This window comes from Petaurus breviceps, unplaced genomic scaffold (assembly GCF_028583685.1).
Source record: "Petaurus breviceps papuanus isolate PSGF00001 unplaced genomic scaffold, PetGlider_PUasm1.0 90743, whole genome shotgun sequence".
NCBI classification, from domain to species: Eukaryota; Metazoa; Chordata; class Mammalia; order Diprotodontia; family Petauridae; genus Petaurus; species Petaurus breviceps.
This window is the reverse complement of record NW_027187332.1, coordinates 4,789,298-4,800,540: the sequence shown is the minus strand read 5'-3', so window position 1 is coordinate 4,800,540 and position 11,243 is coordinate 4,789,298.

Genomic DNA, 11,243 nt, shown 5'->3' with positions numbered 1-11,243 from the left:
TATATATATATATATATATATATATATATATATATATATATATATATCACTACATTTCTTTTCTCTATCGATAGCTACTATTAAGTCTCAATTAAGGTGTTGAATATGGTGAAATTCTTTTCCTGAATTAACACTCCCACCTTTGTCTGATATTACTATTTATATGTAGGCTGAATTGTGTAAAATCCATGTAGTACATGAAGCCTTTTTTTTTTAATCTAGCTACTGGTTCCCCACCTCAATACTCCCTATATTTTACTTTGCAACTGATTTTTACATGTTTTATATCATAATTATGTGTGTCTGTATAATGATGGTGATGATGATGATAAGGAAGAGGAGCAGAAGGAGGAGGAGGAAGAGGAGGAGGAGGATTTATATAGTGTTCCTATTACCAGGCACTGTCTTAAGCACAGTTGATTCTCAGATCAACCCTGGGAAGTAGGTCCTATTATTAGCCACCATTTTACAGACTTGCTCAGAGAAAAATATCTAATCAAAGGCTGAATCTGAACTGAGATCTTCCTGAGTCTACTGAGCAACTTGGCTGCCTTGTGTATTGGTAATGTATTATTGTTTAATGGAAAGATCTTTCCCCTACATTAATAGGCCCATATGACCTGCTTGAGTCACATGGAAGCCTGAGTCACATGAGTGTGTGGTAGGAGGAGCTTTCCAGGAAGGTGGAGCAAGAAGGGATGAAGCAGGAAGGGGGAAACAAAGCTGACAGGAAGTTGGTCTAAACAGTTGGAGCGAAGGGAGAAAGAGGAAGCATATAGTGAGCTCTGAGTGTTCATTTGTGGGAAGGTCCTAGCATGGAGAATGCTCATGGATGTCAGTGCCCCATGTAATGTTTTCTTGTATATATTTCTTTGCTGCTATGATTGATTTGGTTTTCTGGTGTTGAGATTTAACTTTCTGGTTTTAGAACAGATGTTTTGGTTCTGTCTTCCATGTGGAGAGTCTGTCATATTTTGCAATTCAGAATTATGCTGGCATATTCATAGCTACCTTAGGTGCCATGAATATTGCATTAGCTATGCACCCTGTAGTAGTAGAGTGGCTATTTTGTATGTTCCAAGTGAGGGTTACTATATCTCCTGCAAGAAGAATATGAAGATACTCAAATAATATCACAGTATATTCCAGGTTCTTAGGAAGATGTTAATGTTCTTTAAAAGAGGCAAGGCTTCAGTGAATAGGAAAAAAGTCATTTGTTCTCAAATTGGTGAATGGGAGATTTGATGCTTATCAAGATATTCATGTAGGAAAGTCAGAGGCTATCAAGTGAAAGATCATTCAGCAAATGGCAAAAGAAGTAAAAGTAGTAGTGACCAAATTTTCATCTTCTATGATCAGATGGATTTCATGTATCTCATAATTATCAAACTAATTTGTTGTACATATATCCCTAGTTATAACCTAAAATTTTGTTAGTTTGTGTATGCAAATAACTGAAATTTACTGTGTTCTTCATTCATGTCATCATTCTAGATTTTCTCACATTCTGATTAAAAACTGTTAGAATTCTAAGTAAGAATTTACTTTAGTAATTCCTTTTCTTAGAACTCTGAGCAGACTGGTGAGCTCTCAGGGCAGGCAACTCAACAGGTTTTTCTGAGAAATAGATATGGCCTAGAGAAGTCAACTTTAAAGGAATAATACCTTAATTAATCCCTAATTTAAACATGGTGTAGGATAATGAATTGGATTTTGATTCCTGGAAAAATTATAGAACAGGTCATTGAAGTAGAATTTGACCAAAATTTGTAAAGAGAAGTAGTGATTACAAAGAACCAATATATGAACATAGCTTCCCCCCTTAGCATTTAAGCTTCTTGGTACTGAGACTGCTTCACATTTGCCTTTGTATCTACAACACCTAGTAGATTGTCTGACACACAGTAATAGCTTGATAAATATTTGTTGATTTTAATAGAACTAAAGTGGGCTGAAGGAATTAATGCATACAATTGAACAACTATGTCATGGCTCAGAAGATCTTGCAGAATCATATCTACTTTCTGATAGAAAAGCTCCCTTAATCCAGTATTTCATAATTCAGATTAAAAATGTGATTTGTTATGTTTTAATATAAAACTATATTTTGTTTTAAGTAAAAATATTTATATTTAATTATATAAAATTTTTATTTCTAAGAAGTAATGGATTGTAGGGGTTGTAGTTAAATTCACAACCAACAACCTACCAACTAAAGAGCCCTAGAAGTTCATTCAGGTGAAAACTGGAGCATGTCTACTACCAACTGAGAATAGTAATGAATGCAACAACAAATTACCTAAACATAGAAATAACAAAGAGGTCATTTGGATCACAAAGCTTATAATGATTCCTTCTAGAATTTCTGTCTTATGGGAGTAATGTATTAAGATTTGGGTTTTATTTAGATTTAATGCAATACATAAAGTTTAGCAGAAATCTTTTGGAAATAATGACAGTTATAATGATGCTATGTAGCATGAATTAATACGAATGGTATTTAAAAAAATAAGACTCTCAAAATTCCCCTTTCTGATTTCCAAAAGATACTAATTTTGAACTGATGTCACTATTTTGAAGAAATAGTACATTTGAAAGCTATATATAAAGAAATGTTTGACAAAAGGTCTGAGGAAAATTTGTCATTTTAAAATACATGTTTTTTTTTTCAGTATTAGAATAAATGGAGGGAATATATAGAAACAGAAATATAGAGGGAAAAGGAGGAGTTGAATATGGAGGGATGATATCTAAATAATAAAATTATGTGTTGAGAGGAATGTCCTAGAAGAAAGAGAAAGGGAGAGGTAGAATGTAGTAAATCATATCACATAAAATTGGGAAGAAAAACCTTTTACAATGGAGGGGAAGAGGGGGGAGGTGAGAGTGAATGAGTGAACCATACTGTCTTAGATTTGGCTTAAGGAGGGAATAACATACACACTCAACTGTGTATGGAAACCTATCTTGCCATACAGTGAAAGCAGGGGTAAGAGAGAGGAAATAATAGAATGGACAACAATTGAGGGAAGGGCAAACTTTTGAGGAGGAATAGGTCAAAGGAGAGAATAAAATAAATGGAGGGCAGGACAGGATGGAGGGAAATAGAGTTATTCTTTCACAACATGACTGTTACCGTGTTTCCCCGATAATAAGACACTGTCTTATTAATTTTTTTGGACAGAAAAAGACCAGAGGGCTTATTTTCAGGGGAGGGCTTATTTTAATGAACATTGACAGCAATTTTAATAAACAGGTAAATGTGAACAAAAAAATGTACCTCTATTCAATAAGCAAATCACTGGGGAAGAACAGGATGATGCGCTCACTGCTGCAGCTCTGATTGGATGCAGCTCAGAGCGTGGCGTGTGTTTCACCCGGGGGGGGGGGGATGGTGCATACAGAGGGTACCGTAATGTAGCACAGGGGATAACCTTCACTACAGTAGCAATCTCAATAGGGCTTATTTTCGGGATAGGTCTTATTATCGGGGAAACACGGTATGAAAGTGTTTTGCATGACTGCACATGTGCACCCTATACTGAGCTGCTTGCTTTCTCAATGAGGGTGGGTAGGGAGGGAGGAAGGCAGAGAACGTGGAACTCAAAGCTTTAAAGATGAATGGTGAAAATTGCTTTTACAAACATCTGGGAAATAATATATAAAGACAAAGGGTATTGAAATCTATCTTGACCTATAGTAAAATTTAAGGAAAAAGGATAAGGGGGAGGGGGATGTAGATGGAAAAGCAGATTGGAGGAAGGGGTAATCAGAAGGCATGCCCTCCTGGAATGGGGGGAGGGGACTGATGGAAAGAAAATTTGGAATTCAATATCTTGTGGAAGTGAATGTTGAAAACTGAAAATAAATTATATATATAAAGGAAACCCCCCAAAAGAAGCATCAGGAAGAGTCAGACATGACTGAATAATGAGAATTTGGAAAGGGAAATAATATGTAGTGAGCTTAGAAATCTGTCTTAAGATCAGGCTGCAAGCAGGTTGCGAAGTCCTTTAAAGCTTACCCAAGGAGTTAATGTTTTGTCCTAGAAGCAGAAGAGAATCATTGAAATTTATTTACTAAGAATCAGGTGTTTACTAAGTGCCAGGAACTATGGTAAGTGCTGTAGATAAAAATACAAACAAAAGAAAGTAGTGAGTCTTATGTGGGAAGATAAAACCCAAAATAAGATGAGTTGAGGGGACAAAAAGATGTGAGAGAGGAGAATAGGTAGGTGACCATGTTAGGACATTGTGTTGAAGTCCAAAACATCAGCAGCAGTGACTTTCTGGAGTTCAATCAAACTCATCTTTGTATCAACAATGCAGTATTAAAAGTGACTACAGTAACTATAAATATGCTGATATGGTTGTTAATCACAAAATTTAACAGGATCTCTGCATGGGGGATATAGCTAGAACATTTATTAAAATACCAGAAAACTGGCTCCCAAAACCAGAAAGTCAAAACCATCACAGTAGTTATGGAGGTGGGACACATAGTAAACAGTCACATCCTCAAGCCTTCAAAACAGAACAGGTTACCTCAGGCACATATCTTCCTCTCCTCACTCACTGCAACTGCTTAGTGTCCATGCAGCTTGCTCACAGTAGCTCTGGCTCACTGTAGTTCTCATCCCTGACACTCCTCAGCAGGAGTCCTTAGCAGAAATTGTGGCTGGCTCAAAAAAAAAAAAAAAAGGAGTTCACGCTGCAGCCGGCCACTTCAAGTCACCTCACCAACTCTAGTTTGATTCCTACTTCCTCTACCCCACCCCTTCCTGTTACATCAGCAAATTCAAGGGGCATTGAAGATCTTCAAATACCATAACCATTACAATCTCTTCAAACAAACCTCACTGTTCTTCATACAAGAAATGGTATCCTCCAACTTTGTAGCTTTTTCCTAGCTGCCCCTTCTGACTGGAATATACCAATCTACCTCTTAGAACCATGCAGGTCCAGTGTCACCCTGCTATTTAAAATCTTTCCTTAGTATTCCAGCTACTACTATCTTCTTTGAAAATTATTTTTTATCTATTTTATGATATTACATGATCAGAACTACACTTAAGGGAGAAAATTTTGGCATCTGAGTGGATTGGGGAAAGACTGGAAGCAGGGAGAACAACTAGGAGACTTTGGAGTAGTGCATGTTTTTCTTGTTGTTTGTCCTTCTTTCGTGAAGAGGACCAGGACACCAGAACCGCACGGAGGTGATGTCGTGACATACAAGTGAATTGGATTTAAGTGAGGGAGGGCTGTGTAAAATCACCAACCTCATTTTCTCTTTCTGAGCCATGTAGGTGACAAGGGAATGAACCAAGATGGAGATTATGTGAGTAGACAGTTTGGGTCACATGTAAGACTGAAGAAATAATTAGGTCAATAACAATGACATATATGTGGCATTGATGCCTGTGAAGAGTTCAATCCAAACATACAGCTATCAGAAATGAAAACTAGAATCCTTAGTAAAAATTATAAAGATTCAAGGCACAAAACTGTTCCTTGAAAAAGGACAGCAATGGGTTTAATAATATTTATCTAAGGCCTTTTAGCCCAGACATTGATAGGGTGGACCTCCCAGAGAGGAAAAAGGAGAGAAAAGGAAAAGAATGTTTGGTGTTTCCGTAAAAGAAGCTGAAGAGCACTAGTCTTCCTATTATTCTGTTAAAAGGAAAATTCTTTCTCTGATTGTTGCAGCAAGCACCCCAGCATCCCCAACAAAGTTTCTTAGATATGCTTTTCTAAAGGAAAGCAATTAAAAATGGGTTAACAATCTTCTTTTAATCAATAAAATATATCATTTATTTTCTTTAGGGTAAAAAGTCAGCACCCCAAATTTCAGAGTATACAGACAGAAGTTAAAAAGCAGAAGTTACAAGAAAACAGAAAAATATAAAGTAAGCCTTACTTTTAAAGACCTGAGTAAGCATCTTCCACTTAAAGGCAAATATATTTTGATTGGATTACACAATCTGGAGGAGGTGGGATTAGGACAGCCTCAGTATTTTGATTGTTCAAGAAATGGGGCTAGTAAGCATGCCTGGTAGCTTCTTCCCTGTGGAGTTAGAGCTAAGGAGAAAATGATTACAGCTAAGGAGTTAAGATTACCACCTTGTATATTCATAAGGTCCTCTAATGCAGGGCTACACTCCTCCAAGTCAAGCAAGGTTAAAACATGAGGTCACTTCAGAATGACTGTATTATTGCCTGATTTTATACAGTTCTATCTTCTTAAAGAAGAGTACAGAAAAAGAGTGCTTGTACCCCTTGATCTAACTTAAGGAAAAAGAGCAAAGAGAGAACAGAAACAAGCAAAAAGAGAGATATGCACCTTCAAGAAGATAATATTTCTAATGGGGTAAGAGCACAAAAAGGAAACTAAAGGGAAAAGCAGGGTGAACATGGAAGGATGGGGAAGTTACCCTTGTTAGGGCATTGTTCTCATGCCCAGCTTGTAGGAAAGGAATAAAGCCAAAAGAAAGACCCCAAAAGGATTGAAATTCCACCTTCTTTTGTTGGTCAAGTTGGATCATGTGCTCCTAGTTGATTTGTACTCCTTTGGAAGGGGAAAGATTGCTCTAGCCTTTTTTGTCTCCTATTCCTCTCCTCACCTTCTTACAATCTGGCTTCTGAACTCTTTACGTCACAGAAAATGCTGTTTTTTCCAGTTCTGATCTCTTATTGACTGAATCTAAAGGCCTTTTATCCGTATTAATGCCTTTCTATCTGCACCATTAAACACTATTATTACCCATTCCTCTGGGTATTCTCCCCTCTCTGGGTTCTCATGGTTCTGATCTCTCTTGATTCTCTTATCTTTCTTCATGCTAAACTTCAGTCTTCGTTGCTGGATAATCATCCATGCCATCCCCTAAATGTGTGTATAACTCAAGGCTTTCTGATGGGTGCTCTCTTTGTAGTTCATGGTGTCCTCATCAGTTCTCATGGATTAAACCTTCAGAGATTAGTCTAAGCTCCAAACTTTTGTCATTATCTGCCTATTGAACACTTCCAACCAAATCTTTCATAGGTATCACAAATTCAACATATTCAAAACAGCACATAGTATGCACTTTATCAATACTTGCTGATCAACTGATTGGCCTTGTTAGGTTTTAAGGCTGTGGTACAGACCTATAATTTCATTATATAGGAACCTTCTGGTGAGGTGGTGATTATTCTGTAACTTACCCTGTTAGGGAAGAAAATTGACTGGGGCACTGAGACATTATGGGACTTGCTCTGGATCATGATTGTATGCATTAGAGTTCAACCTTGAGCTCAAATCTTCCTAATTCTGAGGCCAGCTCTCTATCTAATTTTATGATATCTCCCATGGCTTATTGTTTTAGCCTCCTAATTAGTTTTTCTGATTCAAGCCTGATTATGTCTACTAAAATGTATTGAGAAGATTGAGTGTGTGGTATATTCCATGTATAAGCAAAGACATGTATACAATACAATTTGAGGAGGAAGGAAAGGGAACTAGCAATTAAGGGAATCAAGAAAGTTTTTTTTTTTTTTCTAGGTAATGACACAAGAGATGAGCTCTGAAAGAAAATTGAAAAAATTTATTGGCCAATGGTGAGGAGAGAAAGGATTTGAATTATTAGGGGTTGTCTTACAAAGGCAGAAAATTGGAAGAAAGAATGCCAATTTTGAGGAACAGCAGGGAGGCCAGTTTAGTTAGAACAAAGTGTATATGCCATAAACTTGGAAAGATAAGCTGGAGCTAGATCACCAGGGGCTGTTTCAATGAAAGAGATAATTTTAAATCAAAGGCATCCTTCTCTATTTATAATGGAATTCTCCCTCCACCTAGTCTAGTCTATATGATTTGTTTTGGATCCCTCCTGAACCTCTCATGAAAAGAAATTTGCCTTCTGAGCCATAATTCACTGAGGAATATTTTTATACTGATTAGAAACAAGTGAGATACAGGACCAATTATACTATACTCCTTATGGCACAAAATCCATAATTCCAAACAACATGAAAGTAACTTTGTTCCAGATGTTAACTATGATATTGTTAAGGATGGGCAAGATGAGGAGTGCTTGCCATGCTTCCAGATATTTAAATCAGAGTAGAAAACCAAAGTTTCTTTCATGACAAAAAAAAAATTATTTTTATGGCTCACTAAATTTCCAATCTGGCCATTTGAGACAAAACCAAAGAAATTTTTGAATTCCTAAATAGGAAACGAGGTAGTTGAGAATTTGAAAAATTTTTAGTATTTGGAGCCAAAATAACAATTATATCTTTTTTTCTATTCCAACAAAATATGTTATCTAAGTATTCCATTGTGTTTTAATGCAGAAACCTAAAAATATGAAAGGAAATAAACTCCCAATTCAATGTAATAAACAGAAACTGGAGAGAAAATAAAATAAAATAAAATACCTGAGGGAAATTTAAGGCAACTGCCAAATAGGCATATTTGAAATGATATTTTATTTTCAGATATGGTAAGGAAATGTATGGAAAGTCATCATATGATTTATATAATATTCACGCATAATTATATATGTATGTAATAGATAAACACATATAACTATATATAGTAAACACATGTCATGTTTTTACAAATATGCAAAAAAACGCTTATTTTATTGGTGTATTTTAACATTTCATTTCCCATATATCCTTCCCTTTCACCTATTCAGAATTTTTTTATAGAAAAGCAGGAATGTAACTTTATTTGTTTGAAAAGTGTTTTGTTATTAATTGTTATAAGTAGTTTTTAGTTGGTTTTCTAAGTATACTCTCATATCATTTGCAAAGAGTGATAGTTTTGTTTCCTCATCACCTATTCTAATTCCTTCAGTTTTTCTTCTTTTATTACTAAAGCTAACATTTATACTACAGTATTGAATAATAGTGGTGATAATGGACATTCTTATTTCATCCCTGATATTATTGGGGATGTTTTTAGTTTATTTCAATTACATATAATGCTTGCTGATGGTTTTATAGAGATGTAACTTACCATTTTAAGAAAAAAATTCCATTTATTTCTATTCTCTATAGTGTTTTTTTTAATAAGAATTGGCATGTTCGTTTTTTTTGTCAAAAGCCTTTTCTTTATTGAGATAATCATATAATTTCTTTCATTTTTGTTACTGATATGGTTAGTTATGTTGGTAGTTTTACTAATATTGAACTAACCCTACATTCCTAGTATAAATCCTACCTAGTCCTATAATACTACTTTAGTGTATCATTTTCATGATAACTAAATGTATTCTCTTTGCTAATACTTTATTTTAAATAATTTCAACAATATTCATTAGGGAAATTGGTATATAATTTTCTTTTCTCAATTTTTGTTCTTCCTGTTTTAGGTATCAGCACCATTTTTCTGTCACAAAAGCAATTTAGTAATGTTCCTTCTATTTTTCCAAATAGTTTATGTAGTATTGGAATTAATTGTTCTTTAAAAATTTGATAGAATTAACTTGTAAATACATCTAGCCCTAGAGATTTTTTTTTTCTTACAGAGTCCATTGATGGCTTGTTCAATTCCTTTTTCTGAAATGGAGTTATTTTTGTATTTTATTTCCCCTTCTGTTATTTTGAGGTAGTTTATGTAAATATTTGCACATTTCACTTAGATTGTTAGATTTATTGCCATATAGTTGGACAAAGTAGTTCCTAATTGCTGTTTTGATTTGCTCTTCATTGGTGGTGAATATATTCCTTTCATTTTTGATACTGTTAATTGGATTTTTTTTTCTTTTTAAATCAAATTAACCAAAGGTTTATCTATTTTATTGGGGTATTTTCCCCCATGAAGTTAGTTCTTATTCTATTTTATTAATTCAATAGTTTTCTTACTTTAAAAAAAACATTTTTATTTTCCCCAATTACTTGTAAAAACAATTATTAACATTTCTTTTTGAAATTTTGAGTTCCAAATTCTTTCCCTTCCACCCTCTTCACACCTTCCTAATTGAGAAGGCAAGCATTTTGATATAGGTTATTCTTTTACATAAAACATATCCATAATAGTTATATTGTGAAAGAAAACATAGACAAGACAAAAAACCATTCAGAAAAATAAAGGAAGTAAAAAAAAGTATGCTTTAATCTGTATTCAGAAATCATCAGTTCTTTTCCTGGGAATGGGTAGTATTTTTCATAAGTCCTTTAGAGTTATCTTGTATCATTTTATTGCTGAGAATATCTAAATTATTCATAGCTGATCATCTTATAATATTGTTGTTATTTTGTGCTCTGTGTGTTTCACTTTGCATAGGCCTATGCAGATCTTTCCAGGTTTTTCTGAGAGCATCTTGCTCATTTCTTACAGTGCAATATCATTCCATCATAATCACATACTACAACTTGTTCAGCCTCTCCACAAATGATGGACATCCCTTTAATTTCTTATTCTATGCCCCTAGAAGTGAGCTGCTATAAATATTATTTTACATTTATGTTCTTTTACTTTTTGTCATTTACCTTTGCTGTCTAATCAGTCAATCTAATAGGCATGAGATTGTACCTCAGAATGGTTTTAATTTGCATTTCTCCAATCAATGAAAGTATTTTCCCAGGTGACTATAGATAACTTTAATTACTTTCTCTGAAAACTGGTGATATCTTTTGATCATTCATCAATTTGGAAATGGATCTTATTTTTATAAATTTGACTCAGTTCACCATATGTTTGAGAAATAAGGTCTTTATTAGAAAAATTTCCTTTTTTTTCACATTTACTTTTGTTAACTGTATTTCCCTCCATCCTACACAAACATTTATTTTATTATTTCTTTCCTTTTACCCTGTAACTACACAAAAATTTTCCTTCTGACTACCCCTTACTGTAATTTGCCATCCCTTCTATCACTACAACTCCCAATCCCTCCCCCCCCCCTTTATTTATCCCATTCCATCATTCCATTTCTATTTTCCTGTAGGGTTATATAGATTTCTATACCCAATCAAGTGTTTATCATATTCCCTCTTTGAACCACTTCTGATGAGAATAAGTTTCACTCCCTTTCTCTCACCCATCCTTTCTTCCCCTCCATTGTAAAAGGTTGGGGGTTTTTTGCTTCTTTTGTATGAGATAATTTACCCCCTTCTACTTCTCCCTTTTTATTTCCCCAAGTACATTCCTTTCTCACCCCTTAATTTTATTTTTTAGATATCATTCATTCATATTTAATTCACACCTGTTTCCTCTGTGTATATATATATATATATATATATATATATATATATATATAT